Source organism: Nannobrachium achirus (assembly GCF_963921795.1).
Source record: "Nannobrachium achirus genome assembly, chromosome: 16".
NCBI classification, from domain to species: domain Eukaryota; kingdom Metazoa; phylum Chordata; class Actinopteri; order Myctophiformes; family Myctophidae; genus Nannobrachium; species Nannobrachium achirus.
Window position 1 is genome coordinate 48328948 of NC_137823.1, and position 24157 is coordinate 48353104.

At 45.6% G+C, this 24157-nt stretch overlaps 1 protein-coding gene across 1 annotated transcript in view; it reads left to right on the forward strand.

Moving 5' to 3' along the window:
- LOC308301095 (potassium channel subfamily K member 2-like) overlaps nt 1–24157 on the forward strand; it is a gene marked incomplete at both ends in the record, with an annotated part of 50581 nt that overhangs the window by 3727 nt on the left and 22697 nt on the right. The gene's annotated exons all lie outside the window — the stretch shown is intronic.

Below are 24157 nucleotides of genomic sequence, written 5' to 3' on the forward strand. Positions count from 1 at the left end.
GCAGCCGAGTGTGATTTACAAGCTCACAACGGGCTGCATCTGCGACGCGACGTGAGCTTGTATGTCTGCTGTTAAACCGGAAGTGTGTTGCAAACAGGTACAAATAATCTCCAGTAAACTCCCGCGGAAACAGGTGGATATATACTAGTAAGACGCCTCAGGGCGACAAGCGACCTCGCCCTAAAGAGCCATGTCTTGGCCATCTGGCCAGTGATGTATATTAGACCAGTTACCCATATATGGAGACCCCTGGTACCCATATATGGAGATCCGTGTACTGTATGGAGATATGCTGTGAGAGCCCAAACATGCTTACTCAGTTATTCGTTATGTGAAAGTCCTATGACGTCTATGACATCTGACATCATCATACATACAATCCCTTTTATGCCCATACATGGAGATCCCTGTCTGTAGAACCACACGGATATGGGCTGCCTTGGCCATATATGGATTTTGTTAGTGTGGTATGTGGCCGATGTGGCCTCCTTATATGGGCATTCCCATATGAAGTCCTGTTAGATATGGGCTTAATATTGATGACATCAGGGAACTCCATATATGGGCATAAAAGGGATTCTGTTAGTGTGGTTCCCCTGACATCACAGTGAAGTCAGCGTGTGATGTCAGAGCGGTAAACCCATTCTGTTAGAGTGGTTCCCCTGACATCACAGTGATGTCAGAGCATGATGTCAGAGCAGCAAACCCATAGACCGTAAAAAAGTGTACACGCCAGACAGACGGAGTCAGCATGTGCCGTTTCACATACTAAACTGGGACCTTTGGTCGCAACAATTATGGCCTTTGCCCTTTGGTATGTAGATGCTGTAATCTGAACCATATCCAAAGATTAATCATATCATCAAGGGTGATCAGGCCATAACTTGTTGATCCCCACAGTCTAATCTCAAGCACACTGATCCATCAACTTCATTTTCTTGCTTGGGAGGGTTTATAGATTTGAAGGGAAAATGTTGTGATGATGAAACGCTTCCCCTCTTGGGGATTTCAAGTAGCATATTGGACGGTTTGATTAAAGCAGCCTTCCAAATGGATTGCGTGTAATGATTACATCTCTAATGTGTTCTCCCCTCCTCAACTGAAAGGAGAGTATAATAATAGGTTATATCACTGATCAATCTGCAGCCAGATTGGATTCCACCCCAGCACACTCTTAGCAGCAGTATACAGTATTGTAAAGAATACATATTTTGGGCCTTATTATGATCCAGGCCTTATGCCTTATGCCTTAACTTCTTTGCCTTTTTGTTTTTGTTTTTTAAACATTTCAAATAGCTGATCTGCAAGTTCACAACATGCAGATGTAGATCAGCATTTGAAGTATTTAAAAATGTTTTTCAAAATAGTGAAAAAAAGGTAAAGAAGTTAAGGCATAAGGCATAAGACCTGGATCATAATAGGGCCCACAGAGTGATAGTAGCCCACCCCCCTTTTCTGGATTTTGAGGCTGTTAGAATCTGCAAGATATTGGGAAAGTTGGAATTCACAATTAAGTGAAATTTATAATTTATAATTTACAAGCTTGTTGTGACCGTAGGTCGCAGATTAGTATGTAAACGGTCACAGCTTGTACGTATGTGTGTATCTCTGTCTGTCACGCCTGACACTGTGGTTCTATGGGTTTGTCGCTCTGACATCATGCTCTGATGTCACTGTGATGTTTGTGTGGCTTCACTGTGATGTCACACTAACAGAATCACTTTTATGCCCATATATGGAGTTCCCTGATGTCATCAATATTAAGCCCATATCTAACAGGACTTCACATGACTTGCCCATGTATGGAGGCCACATCGGCCACATACCACACTAACAGAATCCATATATGGCCAAGACAGATGGCCAGGACAGCCCATATCTGTGTGGCTGGTTCTACAGACAGGGATCTCCATGTATGGGCATAAAATGTTATGATGTCAGATGTCATATACATCATAGGACTTTCACATAACGAACTAGAAGCAGTGCTCTTCCGAGCACAGGTCTCCACCAGGCCAGGCGTCCTGGTGGTGCCACTAATAGGCCAATGTAAAAAGGGTGGCATATGTTCTTCACCTTAGACCTTTCATGGCAATCGGACGCTGCATGCATGATTTGAAGCATTGTGTTCCAAAAATGTGTTTTGCTAAAGTCTACCTGCTGGTGGCGCTATAACAGCCCAATGTGAAAAAGGTAGCATTTGTTCCTTGACCTAGTGGGAATATGTGTGGCAAATTTCACACTAATCGCAAGCTGCGTTGATGATTTGAGGCATTTTGTTCAAAAACGGAGCAATCCTGCAAGCTTTGGAAGCCAATATTAGCCAATTAGGATGGAATATGAAATATCAGACGGATCGGACTTGATCACATGACTATAGAGATACTGTGTACCAATTTGCATGATTTTTGGATAAAATCTCAAGGAATAATAGGAAAAAATGTGTTTTACATAAGTCGGCCTCCTGGTGGCGCTATAAAGGCTGATGTGAAAAATGCAGGGAAAGGGTTTTTCCTTGGCCTCTAGGGAGTGCGCTTACAAAGTTTGAAACTGATCCGTAGAGTTATAGGTAAAACCACAAATCGGCCTGTTATAGCGCCACCATGAGGCTGATTTAAAAAAAAATAAGTGGCATTTCTTCCTTGACCTAGTGGGAACGTGTGTGCGATTTCATGATAATTGCACTTTGCGTTTGGGATTTGAGGCATTTTGTTCAAAACGGCTCAATCATACAAACTTTGGAAGCCAATCTTAGCCAATCAGGATGGAATATGCAAAATCGGACAAATCCGTGTCGATCACATGACTGTCGAGATACTGCCTACCAATTTGTAGGATTTTTGGACAAAATCTGTAAGAGTAGTGCACAGAAATGTGTTTTGCGAACATCGGCCACTAGGTGGCGCTAGAAAAGGCCCATTTGAAAAATTTAGGGCAGAGGTTCTAGATTGGCATCCAGGGAATGTGTGTGCTCACTTTGGCAGCAACCGGGCCAACGGCGACTGAGATTAGCTGCACACAAACTGCGAGGACGCACGCACGGACACACGGACACGCGGACGGACGGACGGACGGACAGACGGACGGACGAAGGGGAAAACATACTCTCCCCCATGCCTTCGGCTGGTGGAGACAATAACTGAGTAAGCATGGTTGGGCTCTCACAGCATATCTCCATTTACAATACATGGATCTCCATATATGGGTACCTGGGGTCTCCATACAGTATATGGGTAACTGGTCCGACATACATCACTGACCAGATGGCCAAGGGTGAGGTCGCATGTCGCCCTGAGGCGTCTTACTAGTAATTGCGACCGCCAGGTCGCAGTTATTATCAAAACCTCCACCGGCTGTCAGTCAGTCTGTCTGTCTGTCTGTCTGTCTGTCTGTCTGTCACACGTCACACTTTTGCCCTTCTCATCTCTGCCACCGTTGCCCCAATCCATGCCAAAATTTGCACACACATTCCTTGGCTGCCAAACCACTACTTCCACCCCCCATTTCTCACATGGCCCTCTTTTAGCGCCACCATGAGGCAGATTCTTGCAAGACACATTTTTGGACACTGCTCCTACAGATTCTGCCCTAAAATCACGTAAAGCGGTACACGGTATCTCTACAGTCATGTTATCAAAATGCATCGGTCCCATTTCCAATATTCCCTCCTGATTGGCTACCATTGCCTTCTAAAGTTTGTGTATGCGACCTGACGGTCGCTTATCTCCCGATTTAGGGAGATAAGCGGTGCTAAGGACTCTTACCTACGTCTGGCCTTGTGTGTCCCTATGTCCGTAGTACGAGACTAACGTCACACAAGACTAACTACATAGAAAGTACGCAGAGACTGACATCACCAGTAAGACTCCCTAATCGGGAGATAAGCGACCGTTGGTCGCTTATCTCCACAAATAGGCCAAAAGTTTGTTTTACCAATTATCAAGACATACGGGCAGTTGACAGTTTGCCATGGTTACTCATTGAAGTTGAATCTCCATATATGGAGATAACCTACGCATCACACTAAGTCTGACCTCACCAGCCCATATTTGGGCATGAGCAACTTATGTCTCCATATATGGAGATATGATGACATCACACAGTCCTCAGCCGATGATGTGGCGTGATGTCATACAATACACAAACGAGCCCTACAGTATAAAGGGGCAATTCTTGCCAGGAAAGAAGCATTTCTTCGACTCAGACCTTATCGCCAGGGTTGGCTTATAGCAGCTGTCGGTAGGACCATATATGGATTCTGTTAGTGTGGATCTCCTAACAGGGCATCATCTGGGATACAATCCCTTTTATGCCCATATATGGAGATCCCTAAGAATCCCTTTCATGCCCATATATGGAGATCCCTAACAGAATCCCTTTTATGCCCATATATGGAGATCCCTAACAGCATCCCTTTTATGCCCATATATGGAGATCACTAACAGCTAACAGAATCCCTTTTATGCCCATATATGGAGATCCCTAACAGAATCCCTTTTATGCCCATATATGGAGATCCCTAACAGAATCCCTTTTATGCCCATATATGGAGATCCCTAACAGAATCCCTTTTATGCCCATATATGGAGATCCCTAACAGAATCCCTTTTATGCCCATATATGGAGATCCCTAACAGAATCCCTTTTATGCCCATATATTATGGAGAAATCCCTGCTCTGAGTATCTGACATCAGTGTGATGTCACCTGTTTATGCCCATATATGGAGATCCCTGCTCTGCGTATCTGGTTGCTATGGTAAACAGTTGGTTGCTAGGGTAAAAAAACATGGTTGCTATGGTAAACAGTTGGTTGCTAGGGTAAACAGTTGGTTGCTAGGGTAAAACCATGGTTGCTAAGGTGGTTGCTAACGTACACTAACAAACCAGCAACAACAGACTGTTGCCACAGCAACGTACACAAAGGTTTGTGTACACATGTGGTGTGATGTCATACTGATGCGGAGATATGAGCAGGGCAAAGGTGTGACGTGTGACGTGTGACGGACGGACGGCCGGTGGAGGTTTTCATAGTAAACTGCTCCCTTACGGTCGCAACCACAGGGACTGCCCATTGGTTCAACCTCCCGTTGGTCCGACCACGGTTAGGGTTAGGGTTAGGGTTAAAGTAAGTAAGTAAGCCTTGCCGAGCCATGAGGCCCATATGACTCGGCCGAGCCATGAGGCTCATAGGGCAGGAGCCTATCTCCTGTTTCTGTAGCGTGAAACAGAGTCTTGTGTCATGACGCTAGTATGTCGCAGGGACTTACCCCCAATCCAACCCTTGATGCTGAGTGCCAAGCAGGGAGGCACTGGGTCCCATTTTTTAGAGTCTTTGGTATGACCCGACCGGGGTTTGAACCCCGATCTCCCAGTCTCAGGGCAGACACTCAAGGGGTTAGGGTTAGGCATAGTTTTACTGAGGTATCACAGGTGCGATTTATGTTTAATTAATCAACAGGGGCCTGTTAATTATGTGTGTAATTTTGCACTCCCACATAATCACAAACCCATTTGCTTATTTGTAAAACAAACAAACCAAGGAAGGGGCATGAATATACTATACATGAATTATATCTGTTAATAATGCATGCTGCGTTTTGATTTGGAAGAAAAGTAAGGTTTTCAAATCTATTTTTGGTTCCTAAGTTTAGACCTTGGACTAGAGTAGACGTTTCGAGCCTCACGGCACTTCATTAGACGATGAAGAGCTTGATTTTTTGTCAGCTGTACTTTTGTAGATGAGCTGGCAAATCAACTCAAGTGTGAGAGTGCACATTGTTTTAATGTACAGCATGTTCTTTTAACTGAACCTCCATATCGCCAGGATTTTGTTATTGTGAATTTACGACCAACCAATGTTCTAGCTTACGGTATCTTTATTTTCTCACTGGGGGAGAATTGTTTTGCAGCCAGCAATCACATAAAAACAGGATAAAAAAGACAACATCCACGACAACACAATAAATCGCAAAGGTAGTACAGGGAAATAGAACCTATAGCAATTACCAAATGTGCAAGTTTGCAAATGTGTTAGTATACAAGGTGGTAGTGCGAGGAATGAGTGCTACGGTATATACCATTAAGCATTATGGCATGAAGAAGAGGCAAGTTCTGAAACGTCAACCTGGGGGCTATAGCTCAAACTCCCAATGGTGTGGATGGTCCTGGCATTTCAATAGATAGTACTGTAGCATTAGTCCTTCTAAGGAACTGCCTGTTATAAATGTACAAACGTTTGGCACGACTACCCCAAATTGGACAGATTGAAACTTTGGAGCTATATATTCATGGACAAAAATAGGGCCCTTCTTGTAGAGGGAAATGCTAGAGCTAGAGGATAGTATAGAACCTTGGTTTGATTGATTGAAGAATTCATTAGCAGTTTGCAATAGAAAAAAGTACAGTTTCATCATGACAGCACAAATCACTGGTACAAGGTCAACTAAAAGGAGATCCTAGAAAGCCTTACCGATTATTCAAACAGGAACCACACTTTATGTATCTCCCCAGTGAAGCTAAAAAACATACATGGATATTTTTCTAAATCAAACTTTTCGACACGCACAGACAGTAATATGGAGATATTTTCGATCTCTTTAAAGAAATGTAATCTCGATACACACATAAAGGCAGAAACACATTGAACCCAGGAGTGCATTTCCAATCTGCAGAAGATCTGTAACGCTCTTTTGCATGTGTTAAATCTGGCACAAGCTGTCTGCAACCCTCGGTTCACCTGGCCCCCCAATTGTGGATGGCAATGATATGTGACAAGAGTCCCGGAGCCGCCCGGAGCTACAGCGAAGGGGGATTTCACAGGGCTATAATCCAAAACGTGTCATATCTGGCAGACATTAAGCCGCCAAAGATGTGAACTAAGTAATGGGTGCAGCAGTACGCCTTTTCTCACAGGTGAAGTGTTGCAGTTGATGCAACAATGCTAAGTTGTGAACTTGTGATTTGTTCTAACAGTACCAACCAAACATAAACGACCTGATATACAGTATATCCGCCATTATTATTGTTGTTTCCAGGCACATGCTTATTACAAAAAGCAACAATAATGGGCATTGTTAAGATAATTGATTAAAATGTTCCTGTTGTTATGATTAACACGGTATAGATATCATTTTCAGTGTTAAACGTCAATGCCATACTGTGTCAGGACAAATGAGTAATCCTCGCAATGAGATCTGTCCGCTGCAGGTCACAATGCCCATGATACAGGATAACAAAATGATATCACCAAGCCATGATATCTGGCCTTGCTACTGGGGCCAACAACACGAAAACATCTGATGTCCATTGTTATGCTTAATTGTCCAATCAGAATGTGACTAATGTATTCTGTAACTCCATATATTTGTGAAATCATTATGCTTTGTACTGAGAGAAACTATGGGTGAAAATGCTCTACTGTACTTGTACAGTACAATTTGAACTCTGACTATACTTCAATACATCTAATAGAAAAACAGAATTACGCTGGTGTGGACATTCATCATTCATCATTTCTTGTGTGGAGTATTTTATTATGGTTGGGGAAAACTGTTTATCCATATGGAATATTACTTCTATTTCCATCAGGCATTGCGGATAGAGTTTTGATTTCTGAAAAGGCTCAGTTTTATATGGCTACACAGTTCCACAGAAACAGATATCTTTGGAAATCTTAACCTAATATTTCAAAAATCTCTGTTTAATCTCTGGTTAATCTCTGGTTGCACACTGCTGCGTTTTTCGGGCCGAATATCGGAGTGAATTTCGGAGCACGCAAATAAAAAAATCAACCTCACGTTATGTCAATCACGTTTGCACACTGCCGCCCGTTTCGCACACAACTCGGTCCCTTGCTCTCTCTATCAATCTCTCTCTCCTTGCCCTGAAAAACGCATTTCGCAACGAAAAACGCAGCAGTGTGCAACCACCTTAAGTGTCTGAAAACGCTGTTTACATGTGGATGAGAGGCCTAGAGGAAAATGTCTGTTTGCTAAATATCAATATACCATGGCAATCTCAGAAACGTTCTTTGCTGAACCTTTCTAGACGTAGTGTTAACATGCAATTCAATGAGCAGTTTATATCAAGAGTGTTAATGCGGTAGAAGTGAATATTTAAAATTGGAAATACTTTAGTAAGAGGAGAGACAGCAATCTTTAAGGTCAACGTGTAGATGAGTAGTGCCAGATTGAGAGAGCACAGTTACTCTCACACACTGACCTAAAGTCCATTATCCATGCAATCAGTTTAGGATTGAGTTTAAAATGACAGGTTATACTCTCTGGACGGTATTGAACGCTGAAGAGAAATCAATAACTAAAGCCTGTCCATTTTGGGTCATAAACCAGTCGTGAGTAAATATCCCATTTTGTATTCCCTATATGACATTTCTTTTTCAAATAAAAATAAAAATTTTATGGAAATACATAAAAAGGTAAATAGTCAAAATAACGATGTACCAGTTCACAATTCGCGCTTCTGTGACGTGTTATGATCTTGTAGATCTGCTATTTTTTAAATAGGGCTTAAGTTATCAATTCATTATGTATTTATCTCTCAGCTGAAAAGGTTTGGACAGCTGGGTTTGATCTTTACCTAATTCATTGTTTTCTTTTCACTCTATTTACTTCACCATTAACCCTGTCATTTATTGACTAGTGCTCATGCCACTTAAGCATTTTCGACATCTGCAGTTCTATTTTAAAGTGTTTAACAGCTTCTGACCTTGCACTTTGTAAGTCTCTCTGGATACGTGCGTCTGTTAAATGCTTTATTGTAATGGTTGTATTGGCTGGCTACCGGGACAATACTGGAATGCCTCCAAAGCTTGGGAACCTTCTGCTGATTAAGAGATCGTATAAACATGTTCTAAATAAAGATGCTGCAGAGCTGGTCTGCACAGCACAAGTTTTCTTTACCTGGCCACAATGTTATCAGGACGTGAGCTCTCACCTGAAGAAGTTTCACACTCTCTTCACATCAATCTTAAATGCTGGAGAGGCTGTGCTATTTTCTCGTGTCTTATGCATCAGTGCAGTAAAATCATTATCATCAAATGTCAAAACAACCCAGAGCAAAGCCTCTGCTGCTCTTATCTTGTAATCCTCATATTGAATTCATTCGAGGCTCTCTTTAAGTTGTTATTGCTGAACTCTGCTTCAGTCTTGTACCTCAGTTTAGCCTTTTTGTTCAGCCCTAACCTTCTTAATTCACTCTCTGTAATGTCATTAAAAGCATTTTTCCTTTTACATATCATACCGAGCATTTAGTGTTTATGTAAATCCATGGTTTGGTGTTTGGAATGATGGATGGAGTCTTTACAAAAGGAGATGTACACATCTGTGAGTTCATGACTGTCACAGAGGAGTTCTCCTGAAACACCAAACACCAGTCTGTGCAATTGAAACACCCCTGGAGGGAAACAGAGCTGTTCTCAGACAGACCGTCCTTCACCTGTCTTTTAAATGAGTTCTCCCTCCTCAACACAGATGCACAAAGTTAGCCTGGAATCAGACGAATCCGCCGGTGCAAAATAAACGTGCCCTTGTCCTTGATCTGTAAAGTACCAGACTCATATCCACACAGTGATATAGTCTGGCTACGAGAGGCTAGCACAAAGTTCTGATCGGAGGAACCCATGGCAGGTCCCGCCATAAGGCCTTTGCAAACAGTTTCCGATTTTCTGCACGGAAAAACAGACAATAAATGAACACATGCTGTCTCTATGACCTCATGCACAGTGGGTCAGAATTTGTCCACATTCAGACAATGTTGTCATATATTTTCCACACAGAAAATCTGACCCTGTGTGCAAAGGCCTTCGGACTTAAAGGCTGGAACATTTAATCCAAGTGCAGGACACAGAGGCAGAGGCAGGTAGTTGGTCAGAAAGCAGGTATGGCCAGCCAAAGCTGAGAGGAATCCAGTGGTGCGGAAAGCCAGGGATGGAGGAGACCTAGGCGAGGGGGTAATGAGCATAGACATAAATAGGTAGAATGCTTCATTGGCCAGTGTGGCCCCATGTCAACACCACTCCCATATTATGCAGGGAAGCTTGCCATAACTCCACTGCCAGAAATATACTTGAGTTTTATAGAATTACCTGAGCCTTATTCTGTTTTGTAACCATTACTCTTATACTATACTGTATGTGAAAGATGTGTTTTGGTATGACAGTTCTTTTATACTAGGCCTACAGTAATTGCATGTCTGACATTGTTAACAAACCAAACCATGTGAAAATCGGTTGAGAATATGAATATTTTAATTGTTGAGAGACCTGCTTCTGCTGGCATAGTGGGCCATACATTAGTTAGCAAGCATGGCTTTCCCTACAAAATATGGCAGGCGCGATGCTGCATCGCTCCCTTGAACTGCAGCGGCAAATGAGGTGTCTAGGTTTATGGCAATGGTTAGCGAGGATGATCGCTGAGAAGACATAATAAAGAAAAGGCAAGGCAGGAGAACCAGAAACAGAGTCTTGTGTCAGGCTGTGCAGCTGTCGGTAAAAACTGAATTTTGCACACTATTAGCTCCCTTCAATTACTTTATTTTTTGCACCACCTGAGTGAGTAATGTTTGGAGCACACTGCTCTTCAGACTTCATCTTCATGTCAGCTGTTCGCACAGGGAAAGTGACAGTGCTGTAACATGAATTGTAGTGTGACTGAAGCAACAGTCTATGATCTGACGGAAACTGAACTGGTGCCTTTATGGCAGGCTGATCCATGATATGGAGCAGGGGGGGGGGGGGGGGGGGGGGTGTAGGCAGAGGTGGTGAGTGTGACAATAAACCCCCTTATGGAACCTAGATCTAGGTTTGTTGCGACATGCTTGGAAAATGACATGTTGATTAAAAATGATCAAAGATTTTATTTTATTTTAGAATCAATGATTAATATCTCTTAATATAATATTTGAACATATCAGGAGAGATGGATTGCAATTTCTGTGGCACATTAAAAATGGCCTCAGCCTTGGGGTGAGAGCTGCCAGGATTTAATGATAATTTAAAAATACAATTTGAAAGATTTTCACCAAGAATGACATGTTCAAAATATAGACGGAAAGGCGGAAAGTGACGCATCGGCTACATGCAGTAACTCATGTCATCAATCAAGTCAACTAATTGGGTTGAATGTAAACAACAGTAACGAAGAGTGGAGATAGAAGAGGCATGCACCTGTACAGACAACAGCTGTATGTTGGGAAGGAAGGCACAGCTGCTCGTGCAGTCAGTAACATTATTGCTCCGGCGGTGACATTTACATGGAGCCATTGGCACTAGACCGTGTAAAGATTTACCAGAACTGTCAAACCTTCAGTGTCTAATGTGAGCTAATTTGCAGCAACTGTTCAGCACTCTCATCTTGTTTTTGGAGAAAGGATTAGTCTGGCTGCCATGGTTTGCTTTGAAATTATACCGTTGCCTGCAACGGAGTCATGTAAGAGCTTTCCTTTGGAATCACATTTACATTCACCCCCTACTAAAACATACATTATGGAATCACAACCCTCTCTCCTCTAAGTGAGTGTTAACACATTCACGGCCAGATATTAATTAATTAATTCATCCGCCTCTGCCACGTTTTTTTCAGTGTTTTTAATTTATTTCGCCGACACACGGAACGCACCATGGCATGTAAGCAGGATATAAACAAAGACTGTGTGTAAGGTCTGATGATCTTTTCTTCTTTCACCCGGAAAAGGGAAATTATAGACGCGATCATCCGTTCTTTAGTTATGGTCTATCCACAAGTTTCCGCGGGAGTTTACTGGAGACTATCAGGACCAAACTTCCGGGTTTAACAGCAGACATACAAGCTCACATCGCGTCGCAGATGCAACCCGTTGTGAGCTTGTAAATCGGCGGCGGAAGATCGATGCAGACGTTTGCGCAATGCACTATGGGGCGTAGGAAACTCGTGGATATAAAAAATACTTGTTTTGACCAAAAATACAATCTGGGAAAAGAATCTGAGATACATCGATTCTTCTGAATCTCATAACATTGAGCCAGACGGAGCGGAACATTTGGGGATGGCGTAATTTCCGGTTGTATTCTGGGATTTGTATTCCTGGGATCACTCACGGGTGCGGGAGAGTGCAGTCCACTGATAAACCACTGAAAAGACCATATGACGCATTGTCCGTCCTTGGCCGTGAATGAATGTGTTAACTCTGAGAGTGTACAAATGAGTCCATTCGGTTACATTTGTACACTCTAAACATCTTAACACAGGATGTATACAGTATTGTTTATAGTGTAATGATGCTGTGACTGTAGAGTATATAGTTTAGTTTTTACCTTCTGTTTCTGCATACTGTATCTGGAGAGCATAGGTATTATATAAATATAGATAGTAGAGTACAGTATGTATGCTGTTATATATTTATATCGAATAACTCTGCTCATAGCTGTATCTACTTTTTCCTCTGTATCTGACCTGACTCTAACTGCTATGCTGCCTCTGGCAACAGTACTTCCCCCATGGGTAACTCTGGTCCATAGCGTTAGAAGAATTCCTTCTAACGCTATGGACTTACCCTACAGTATCTATCTACCTATTTATTGTACAAGTAACCTTCCTCGCGGCTGCTCAGGGTTCTTAGTTTGAATGCAGTTGTTATTTTATTTATTTATTTCGTTTTTGTTTTTGTTTTTTTGACATTGTCCTCATTAAGGGCTCTGATAGCCGCAGGCAAACATAATTTCTGCACCTGGAGTTGTGAGATACCTCCAGTCAAGTGCTTTCCATTCTGCATCTTCACAAACAGTCCGCTACTGGGAAGGTGTTTGTCCTTCATAATAATCGTATGCATCCTGCAGGAATGGGAGCGATCTTCCCTGTGTTTCGCTCGGCTGATCTCACCACCTTCCACAGCACTCGCACACTCTGGGAAGAGCTATTCCCATGCCATACATACAGTAGAGATGGCCCCTGTCATGATGCTCTAGGTTGTAGCAGAGTAGAAAGATTTCAAGACCTTCTCTGAGACCTTGACCTTCCTGGGCTGCCTGAGGTGGTGCAGGCGTTGTCTCGCCTTCTTTGCCACAGTGCATTCTCCAAGCCAGGTCCTCAGTGATGTGCACCCGAGGCACTGCCGTAAGACCTGTAAGACCTCTACCTCTTAGGGCTGTTAACATTCCTCAGAAATTAAATTTGAATATTGGTCTTAGAAATTTGCACAAATTTAAAAAATAATATTAATTATATTCAAATATAAATGTATTCCACATATTTGAGGAATATTCAACATTTTAATATTAATGTACTAGCCTACTGCCTCTGCAGAAGTCCACAATCATCTCCTCGGTCTGTGTTAACGTTAGTGGCAATTGAACAATCAAATAATTGGTCCATGCTTTTTGTCCAAAGTGATCTGGTAATGTATTATCCATCTATGGCCATATTATAACACCTGTTAACTTTTAACTTACAGTAACAGCAGACTTGAATGGCTGGGACTAAACTATACCACTGCTGGGTAAAGTTAATTATGCTGACGGTCGCTTATCTCCTGATTAGGGAGTCTTACTGGTTTTTGATATATTTTATACTGCATCCTATGACAGTTTCAGACAAAGGTATTGAAAATAACTCATTGGGAAAATAAATCATAAGAATTTCATGAATATGAATGCCCAAAATAGGAATGACAGTGGTTAAGTCTATTGAGAAGAGGCGCCTGCTGGCCTACTGGTCCAGGCGCATACAGCTTAGGCATTGCCACATAGGCATGGATGCCTTGCGGCATCGCCGGTTCGATTCCCGATCTGGATGACCTTTGCCGCATGTCACTCCCCATTTCCCCCCCCCCCCCCCCATTTCCCAAGGCATGAAAGCCCACAAACAAATCTTAAAAAATAGATTGAAAAATAGATTGTTACATTGGAACCAGTGGAATACAGGTTCTCTTTTTGCCCCACAGCAACAATATGTAAAATCCATGAGTCCTAAAGTGCATCATGTCTTTTCCTGATAATTTATTGATGCACACACAGCCCCAACACAGGTGGTGCTGGTGCCCCCACCCACTTTCACTATAGCACACATGCACATGTGTGTGTACTGTATGTATGTACATGCACACCTTTGGCACACTCCCAATGATCAAAAGCCAATGCTTCGAACTGAGCCGAGGACTGAGAAGGGACGTTGCCTCAAAGGGAGCAATTAAAAGAGTGTGTGTGGTGTGGAACGCTCAGATGTGGGAATTCGGTCTCTCCACGCGTCTAATCGTTTATCCCGGCCAAGAGACAGGCTTCAGATTATTCCATTTTATCATTTTTCACGGTCGCATCGAGTTGAAGTCCAGGATTCTGCATTAGTGTGCCTGCTTAGGCTGGGAAACAAAGAAGCAGACAGAGCCATGCGTTTTCTGAATGAGCTTATTTCAGGATGTCAAAAGCTATTTAAAGGCCCACTCCACACAAAGTCTTGTTTTTTAGGTTTTCTTTTTAATGTTTTTGAAGCTTATCTATGAATATCCTGGTGGTTTTTAGCTCTCTGCTTTACTCTAAAGCCATAATATGGATGTTTACCTTCACAACTGGCCTTAACACCGCCCTCAAGTGAAAGCAGGTGTGGTCACGTCACCTGACACATGACTCAGGTATCATTTCACATCATCAGGGATAGCCAGGGACACGCCAATCACTTCCTCTTCATGCGTTGCATAACGTATCTGGCTATTCAGCCACTGATTGGACAACAGATCCACCCACATGACAGGAAGCAAAGCTACTAGTAGGAAGTAAACAAAAGCACATGAAAGAATGTAGTTGGCAGATCGCTGCATATCATCAGTAGATTCTGCCAAGCCCTCTAGTTTAAGAATATAGCGCCAGCTTGCTCGCTCGCTCATGCTCGTGTGTGTGTGTGTGTGTGTGTGTGTGTGTGTGTTTGTGTGTGTGTGTGTGTGTGTGTGTGTGTGTGTGTGTGTGTGTTTTAGGTGCGTGCAACACACGTGTGTCTGGGGGGGCTCACAGCAGTGTGGAGATTTCGGCATATTGAGTAGGGGCATGTCATATATTGGCATATTAATGAGGCCGTATTCATCAGGCGTGGCATAGTGGCATATTAATAGATCCAAAGTTTGAGATCTCATAAAGTTCATTTAGGAACATTTTGGGAGCGGGAGAAACTATTAGCATGTAGTCAGGTCAGGGTTGGAGTTATACCTAATTTATACTTAGTTGCACATCAGTGTCGTGCACCGAGAATAGCTGTTCTACAAGCTCACAATGCGTTTGAAGCATGGCGCACTGTGAGCTTATAGCGTGGCTATATTCTGCAAATATAGCATGACATCGCTGTTGTTGTTCTCAGAAGTATTGTAATACAAATGTATGTGCATGTGTGTGTTTGCATTGGTGGAATACTCTGTTCCAAGTAAATGTCCGGAATTCAAAATGTACTTGAGTAAAACTACAAAAGTATTGGCATCAAAATGTACTTAAAGTACTAAAAGTAAAAGTACAAAATGTTTGAAAATAGACGATCTACAAGCTCACAACGCGTCGCATCGTCTAGGTATAAAATAGGACTAAAGTAGTTAATGTATGTTTTATATTATTATAATGTATACCTGCAAAGTAATTAGTAACTAAAGTTTTCAAATAAATGTAGTGGAATAAAAGTACAATATTTGGAGATGTGTTGGAGTAGAAGTAAAAGTATTGGAATACTCAAGTAAAGTACCAATACCTCAAAATTGCACTTAAAGGAGTAGTTCACCACTTTTCAACCTGTCTTCATATAATAGGTCCTCACTAATGTTCATGATAAAATATCACAATTTTTTTCTACTCAGTCCAAGTCTCCTAGGAGAGCTGTGGGAAGTTCAGAATCCATCGTCTTGTGACATCATCATTTTCCAAAAAAGAAAATTAATCAATATTTTTGAAAAAAATATTTAGATTTTTATTATCGCGAGAACAATGGCTTCCACTTTAAAATTGCAACTTTTCAGGAATAGAAAGCCTGCAGTTTCTATAAGCTGGATTGGCAATCGATGATGTCACAAGACGATGGGTTTCTGACCTGCCCACAGCCCTCCTCTGAGGAAAAATAAAGAAAAATAAAAGTGCGGACCAATTATATGAACATAGGTTGAAATTACTTTACACTACTTGGTTACTTTACACCACTGTGTGTGTGCGTGCATTTGCATGTGTTTGCTTTTTAATGACTAGTGCTGTGTTGTGTTGTCACACTGAGTGGATGACTTCCATTAGCATCATGCACTGTTTATGCAGTTTACTGTTGTTTATACTCATCATATCTCATTAAGCCGTATCTCTCCAGTCAGCAGCCTCTCATGTCACAGGTCTGCTGGGTGACACTACATTATCGCCTGCACTCCACTGTTTTCCATCCATTATTCGGCAATTTTGGCTCTCACGCGCGCTACCCCTTGTAGCCTAATCACATCCAACAGTCTCAGGGTTGCACACAGGTTAATGGAGAGCACTCTGTCCCCGTTTGCTGGGCTTGATGAATCGAAACAGACAGCTCCCTGACTTTGTAACGACCCCAAGTTGCTCCGTGCGTTCCTGCAGTGTGGGTGGTGTGACGCTAAATTATGCTCCCCTGTCCTACTGTTAATTGTGTGTGTGTGTGTGTGTGTGCGTGTGTGCGCGTGTGTGTGTGTGTGTGTGTGTGTGTGTGTGTGTGCGTGTGTGTGTGTGTGCGTGCGTGCGTGCGTGCGTGCGTGCGTGCGTGCGTGCGTGCGTGTCTGTGTGCGTGCGTGCGTGCGTGTGTGTCTGTGTGTCTGTGTGCGTATGCTGGTTCAGGACCATGGACAGCGGTGTGTGCTTTTCATTTTATATTCTTACCATGTTGAGGATTCATAAGAAAAATAATAGATCTGATTAATAGGAGCCAGAGTCCTCCATGGCCACTACAAATTGTCAAACATTTATTCAAGTGCACTATTAGATAGAATTCTTTTATTTTCCTTTTTACTAACATTGTGTAGCCAATTATTTTACCACCAATGTAGGCTATGCCAGTTAATTCCTACCCAGGGACAATTTTAGGGCCTTTTTAATACCTTTTAATGCCTCAATTCCCTACATTCTAACTGCTTGTCAGGGTGGGGGGTCCCCAGCTCAAATATGATTATTTTGGGTTCACGGCCTGAAAAGGTTGAGAACCACTGCCCTATACAATAAAATGTATGCAACCCATACCATCATCCTGCCTAATGCAGAACAAGAAAGAAAGTAAGCTCTAAGCACAGTTATGACATTCTGCCCAGACCACGGCTAATGTTACAGAAGCCAGCAGGGTGGGTGTTACTATAGCCACACGCCGCCATAATATCGCTGCTGAGTCACAGAAAGTCAATTACTGTTGACAGGTAGTGGACAGATACCATACCATACCTCTGTGCCACCTGAGCACCTACAACCATATTCTTTTCTCAAATGAGGTTGCAATGCTAATACTCTTGAGTCGCTTGAAAGAGAAAAACGTAATTATATTTGCGTCCAGCTAGTTTTAATAAATTAGAAAATTAAAGCGGGCAAACAAATAAAAATTGTTTCTCAATTTATACCTGTCTCCTGTGTAGCAGAAGCCTGTTCTCCTATTATGTCAAAATGTATTTCCCTTGTGCAACGAAATATGAAATAGGGCTCAAGTGGTTACGTTAAATTATAAAAGATAAATGATCACTCAGGATTTTGCAGTAGACTATCGATCATCATCCCCTCAGTCTTCCACCCACCCAACAGTTAATTGCTGACTATAGTGTGGACCTACAATACACATGCTGGTGCAGTAAGAAAAGAGGAATTACATTTGCAAGGGTTGCAACTTGCAAGACACGTTCTCCCCCTGTTCTCGGGAGAAAGCCGCTGGGTTTGCCAATGAAGAGTAATGCTGCGTTTACAGTGGTTTGGTTCACACCAGCTACATTGTAGCCGAGTCGCTGTTGAAGTGTTCTTCAAGCCACACAGCGAAAATAAAAGTATAGAGTGAAATAGAACGGGGAACCAACTGACTGACTTACTAGATACTCCATTTACTGAACAGAGCAGGAATTGTGAGGACAGAGAAGGGGAGTGAAAATGGTGAAACAAAAACGGTAGGTTCCGTACGGAACCATTGTTTACTTAGATATGGAAGGATGACCTCCCACTTGGGTAATGACGCCCCCTGGCGATCATTCAGAGAAACTACTTCAGCTCCCGTACTAACGTAGGTAGGAAGGGCCTGTCACTCAAACCGGAGTGACCCGCCTCCAGGCTATATAAACCCCCGGAGGCGGAAGTAACATCCTCTTAATACCACTCTCTGCCACATTCAGTGAAACAGAGGGGCATTACGTGGGAGGTCATCCTTCCATATCTAAGTAAACAATGGTTCCGTACGGAACCTACCGTTTACTGTCAATATTCCAGGATGACCTCCCACTTGGGATTCTTAAACTCCCCTCTAAGCCACAACCTACTCTCATATCCCCACACACCCCTCATACGGGTGAGCACAGCCCCAACGGGCGTGACCCATCACCCAGAAGGTCCCAGGCCCACCGGACCTGGGTGTGAAGGCATGAGAAAATAAAGAGAGACCCTGACAGACCGAAGTCCGCCTCATTCAACTAAATGAAAAGGACAAGTCCGCCTTATAAGTAAGACACACTATATAAGGAAAACACAGGGTCCCCCCAAAGTACCCCAGGTGGCTACATGCCCACCTGTGGGAGGGGAAGATCCGACTCCTCTATGACGTAGAGGAGGCAACTGCACCCAGAACCGAATGCGCTAGCGAAGAGGATTCGATATCCAGGTGATAGTAGGCTGCAAAGGTAGAAGGCGAAGACCAATTCGCCGAAACACAAATCTCCTGAACGGAGACTCCCTTTGCCAGTGCCCACGAAGTAGCCACACCTCTAGTGCTATGGGCTTTAAGTGCCGCCGGCACTTCCACACCCGCACTAGAGTAAGCCAGCCTAATAGCATCCACAATCCACCTCGAAAGAGTGGGTCTAGACACCGGCTTTCTGACAAGAACATTGCCCATTTCTACAAAGAGCTGAGAAGAAGCTCTAGAACCAGCAGTCCTGTCACAGTAGGCCTTCAATGCCCTGACAGGACAAACGCAATTCAGCCGTTCATCCTCCACCGAGACAAACGGAGGAGGATGAAAAGCCAGAAGAACAACAGGCTCCTTAGGAACCACCATGTTCTTAGGAACAAACTTAAGATGAGGCTTGAGCAACACCTTGAGATCATTGTTCATAAACTGCATGCACTCCGCAGACACCGAGAGAGCTTGCAGGTCACCAACTCTTTTAGCCGTGGCCAAAGCCAGCAAAAGAGCCGTCTTGAAACTCAAAAGTTTCAAAGGCATCCCTACAAGCGGCTCAAAGGGAGCCCGACATAGGCCCCCTAGAACCACCTGCAGATCCCAAACTGGGAACAAAGACCTAGTCACCGGCCTCAAACGTTCAACTCCTTGCATGAACTTGATGACCTCCGGGACTTTAGAAGGTGCCTTGCCCGCCACCCCCAGGTGACAGGCATTAATAGCCGCCAAATACCCCCTAAGGGTAGAAAATGCTAGACCACTTCTCAAGCGGTTCTGCATAAATTCCAGAATTTCCTGGGCTGACGCCACATGAGCCACCACAGGTGGAACACGCGACTCACACCAGTCCTCAAAGGCATTCCACCTTCCATCATAAGACGCCCTCGTAGAGGGCGCCTTAGCACTCTGAATGGTATCAACCACTTCAGAAGAAAAACCGGCTGCCAGCAGGTTTAACCTTTCACGTGCCAAACCCACAGGTCTAGGACCTGCAGGTCTTGGTGGAAGATCTCCCCCCTGGCCTGACTCAACAGGTCCCTGCACTGAGGCAGCTGCCAACCCGGTTCGCAAAGGAGAGGGGCGATCGCCGATCTCCACGTGCCCTTGTAGGGAGCCACCAGGAGCATCTCCAGACCGAACCTCCTGACTCTCTCCAGAGTGGGTCGGATTAAGTCGAAGGGGGGAAACGCGTACAGTAGACCTCTCGGCCACGTGTGCGCTAAGGCGTCCAACCCCAAGGGAGGACTGCCCTTCACCGCGAAGAACAACGGACACTTCGTATTCTCCGCTGACGCAAACAGGTCCGCCACTGGCTGACCAAACTTGCGAAAAATCTGGCTCACCACCCTGGGGTGGAGAGACCAATCCTCGTAGCGAGGACCTCCCCTGGACAGGAGATCTGCTCCGCTGTTGAGGAGACCTGGGACGTGTGAGGCCCTGATCGACTCGAGGCGCGACAAGCACCAAACCGTCAATTCTCGAGCCAGACGGTCCAGTGGCAACGACGACAGGCCCCCCTGTTTGTTGACATAAAACATGGCCGTCGTATTGTCTGTCCTGACCAGGACGTGACAATGCAAAATCCAAGGCTCGAAATGCTTGAGCGCCAGGAGTATAGCCATCAACTCCAAATAGTTGATGTGACGACCCCTCATCTCCAGAGGCCAAAGCCCCTGCGCTGTGCGCCCCTCGAAAGTGGCTCCCCATCCACTGAGACTGGCGTCTGTCGTGATCGACTTGTGGGAAACCACCTCGCCAATCGAGACTCCGCTGGTGAGGAACCCCTCCACCAGCCACGGAGACAGGGCGATCGCGCAGGAAGGGGAAACCGTAACCTTCTTGTACTTCAAGGAGGGCGGGATCCCGAGGGATAACATCCATCTTTGAAAAGGTCTCATATGAAACCTGCCCAAATGCAACAGATGTACTGCGGAAGCCATCATTCCCGTCAGTACCATGCAACTCCTGTAAGTGACCTCCTGGCCCACTTGAAAGGAGTCGAGACATTCCCGAAACCTGTCCACCCTCTCCTCTGAGAGACGGGCCGACATGTCGGATGAGTCCAGAAGGACCCCAATGAATGTAAGACGACTTGCTGGAGTCAGCATGCTCTTGCCGTGGTTGACTATGAAACCTAAGGCCTTCAGGTGAGCCAAAACCACTTGTGTGTGACGCGCCACTTCGTGGGCGGAGCTCGCTGAAATCATCCAATCGTCGATGTACGTCGCCAACCTGACGCCCTGCTGTCTCAGCGGGGCGATGGCTGCTTCGGTCACTTTCACGAAAACCCTCGGGCTCAGTGACAGACCGAAAGGGAGTACTGTATACTCGTACAGGCGACCCTCGAAGGCGAACCGAAGGAATTTCCTGTGTGGGGGATAAATCTGGACGTGCTGATAAGCATCCTTCAGATCCACTGAACAGTGGAAATCCCCTTGCCTGACCGACCGTAACATGGTGGGTACTGTTAGCATCCTGAAAACGTACTTCTTCAGGTACACGTTTAGTGCCTTTAGGTCCAGGATGGGACGTAGCCCCCCCCCCTTTTTGGGCACCAGGAAATAACGGCTCCAAAATCCCATGCGGGATTGGGTCCTGTCCAGCTCCACTATAGCACCCTTGCTTAGCAATGAGCTGATCTCTTCTCTCAAAAGACTTGCTTTTAAACCACGTGCTCTGGTATGAATAACCCTGCTCGAAAGCGGGGGTATATCTGCGAACTGTAACCTGTAACCCCTGGCTATCGTTCGAAATACCCAATGGCTCGGGTTGCATAACTTCCACTGGCGCGCACAGCGTGCTAGCGTGTTTTGAGCGAGAGAAACCCCACCACTGTGCTTCCGTGACGGCGGAGCTTTTTGGCGGCCGGACCGGAAGTGGGGAACCTGCGTATCCGTATCCGGAACGACCGGATGCGGAGCGCAAGGGTTCAATAGGCCGCATGGCGGAAACACCTTCTGGTTGTACCGCTTGACTAGCGGAGCTATTTTGCGGCGGGACCGGAAGTGGGGAACCTGCGTATCCGTATCCGGAACACCCGGATGCGGAGCGCGGGGGTTCAATAGGCCGCAAGGTGGGAACACCTTCTGATTGTACCGCTTGACTAGCGGAGCTCTTTTGCGGCCGGACCGGAAGCGGGGAGCTAGCGAATCCGTATCCGGTGAAACCGGAAGCGTTCGGTTTTCGCTCGATAGAGCGACAGGAAGAGCAAAGCGATTCGACTGATAAACAGACTCGCCCACAACTAAAGCATTCTCCCCTGACAGGAGAGGAACTTTTACGTTTAATACCTGCTCTAAGGCCTTTATGCTCGTCCCTTGACCCGGGCTCATAGTAGGCCGACAGAATTTCTGACTCAAGGTTAAATTCATAGCATCGCTCACGCGAGGGAAAATCCACTCGCGCGCATGAGGAACCATATAATTGTTTGACGTTAACATTACTGGTTGCTGATAAAACCTCTGACTGATTAAAGAGTCCTGACGGGACTCCATCATTCTTACGGGAGGCATGCATAAAGGATTCATATTGTCGACGCGAGGGATATCTCACTCGCGCGCTTGAGGAACCACATAATTGTTTGACATTAACATTACTGGATTCTGATAAAACCTGTGATTGATTATCGAGTCCTGACAGGACTTCATCATTACTACAGGAGGCATGCACGATGGGGTCGTCTGTGCTAGTGCGAGAGAGTTGGACAGAGACAGACTTTGCTCTTTCAACATGTTTATTGTCGACACAGGAGGCATCAAAATCAACATTTTCATTTCCCCGACACGGGGTACCGAAAAACGCCCTCGTTTGGGGGGAGGGGGACCGAGAGACACCTCGGACCCCCGCCCCAGCACAATTCCCCTCTTCAAAGTGTCATTTGCGCTGTCCCCTACCGCGGCCACCGCGGTATGAAGACTGCTGCCTGCCATCCTTGGACGGGCGGCGCGGCTGAGCGCGCTCGGGAACCACAGCCTTGCTGCGGGGCCTGTCAGGCGCCCTGGCTGCAGAGGCTCCCCTGGAGGAAGACGAGTGCTTCTTAAAAGAAGCAGAGCGGCCCCTTTCCTTGGCGCGGGAGGAGCGGGACGTCCTCCTAGCTTGCTGCGGTTCATCCTGTGGCACTGTGGTGGACTCGACGATGTCCTTAGCCGCCTTGAAGAAGGTAACTCTACCCTGCAGCAGCTCCAAGCCCCCACCCATGAGGGTGGTGGGACTGTTCTCCATGTTTATGAGAGACTTGTACATCTCCCCGCGAGGACCTAGAGGCTTCTCGCCCACGTCCCTCTTAGGCTCGAGGTCGACATAGTCGAGCCAGCGGGCTCTCTCAGACTGGAGGTTGTAGTCCATGGACCTGCCCATCCACTTAACCGCATGCCAATTGACCTTCAGCATGATGTCAAATAGAGTGTTCAGTTCAGCTGTGTGCTCCCCCGTGGGCAGACCTTTGACCAGGTCCTTGGTGGAAGCGAGCAAGAGCTGGATCAGATTCAGGTCCTTAGCGGCCAGAGCAGCGGACCGGTAGGCGTTACGAGCCCTGTCCGACTGCAGCTTGTCCTCCAGGACAGTGAACCCCGGCGGGTTGGTGCCGACGGGGCCAACAAACGGCCCGTTTTTAGCTGTGCCTACATCTTTGTACTGGGGTCTGACGGAACTCAGAAAAGATTGTGCCAACAGGTGGTCCAGGTTAGGGCAGGTGGACATGCCTGCCTCCGCACCGCCCACCAAATCCAACACAGAAAAAGGCAGCTTCCTGGGGTCTTTATGTGTCTTCCATGAGGAATGGAGGGCCTTGGTGAAACCTTTCACCAGCGGCAGCCTGGAGAGGACATACGGGGCGGGAACCGAAGGCTCCTGCCCGGGCATTTCGTCATCATCCTCGGCCTCTTCAGAGGGGAGAGGAGGTGGCAACTCCTCTCCAACTCTGGCCAGAGCTCTCATGTAGACCGTGAGATGATCCAGCATTTCTGCTGCAGAATCGACGTCCTCTGCTCCCGCTTCACTCGCTTGACTGGCGGGTGGAGGGGCAGTGGTGCCTGAGGAGGCCTGGGAGCTCCCTGCGGCGTCCAGTTGACGTGCTGGAGCCGCAGGGGCATTACCTTTCACAGTGACCGTGAGTCGAGAACCCTCGTCCTCGACGGAGTCCTCCTCCTCCTCGGCCGTGTATCCAGAGTATTCAGAACCAGAACCCTCGCTCTGACAGGAGCTCAGGTCCGACTCTCGCCTGAAGGTCTGGACTGTTTTGGTGATGCTCACGTCGAGGGGGACGTCCCCGACGGTCACATCCAAGCGTTTCTTTTTGGGCACCGCGCCCGAAGGGGAAAAGGCTACCGGAGATTTC